Source organism: Sinocyclocheilus grahami, unplaced genomic scaffold (assembly GCF_001515645.1).
Source record: "Sinocyclocheilus grahami isolate Dianchi unplaced genomic scaffold, SAMN03320097.WGS_v1.1 scaffold7060.1, whole genome shotgun sequence".
In the NCBI taxonomy this organism is placed as follows: domain Eukaryota; kingdom Metazoa; phylum Chordata; class Actinopteri; order Cypriniformes; family Cyprinidae; genus Sinocyclocheilus; species Sinocyclocheilus grahami.
The window spans coordinates 10,909-11,398 of NW_015511248.1; the positions used below are offsets into that span (position 1 = coordinate 10,909).

General features: G+C 35.7%; 1 long non-coding RNA gene across 1 annotated transcript; it reads left to right on the forward strand.

Moving 5' to 3' along the window:
- On the forward strand, positions 1-379 carry LOC107577749 (uncharacterized). The gene is made up of 3 exons (XR_001608252.1): positions 1-22; positions 121-193; positions 272-379. It is a non-coding gene; the product is annotated as an uncharacterized lncRNA (long non-coding RNA).
- Positions 380-490: the final 111 nt, after the last annotated feature.

A 490-nucleotide genomic window follows, 5' to 3' on the forward strand; every position in this document is an offset into this window, starting at 1 on the left:
AGACATTTGGTGTGAAATACAGGTAATATTATTAGTGGAGAAACATGTCCAAAAATACGAATACATAATATGGTTTGTCTTGAAGTTTGCAGATCGTGTCATATATTTACTTTCTTACAGGGATGCGTTTAGTCATGTACAGGAGAGACGATTTTGCATTAATCCCAATGTAGGCTTTGTTCATCAGCTACAGGTATGATTTAAAGTAATTTCAGCATTAATAATTAATTCAGCATTAAGTGCTATAGCTGTTCTTTCTGTTTTCATCAAGGAATATGAAGCAATATATCTTGCAAAGCTTACCATCAAGATGATGTCACCCATTCAGTTGGGCAGGTCTTTCTCCATCCAAGCTGGTATGCCAGGTAAGAGAACATTCTTTTATGGCCAAACAGTCAGTTTGTGAATATATTAATCATTTCTAATAGTGATGCGTACTATATTGGTACTAGGGCTGCACGATTAATCGAATGCGATTGTCATGCGCATT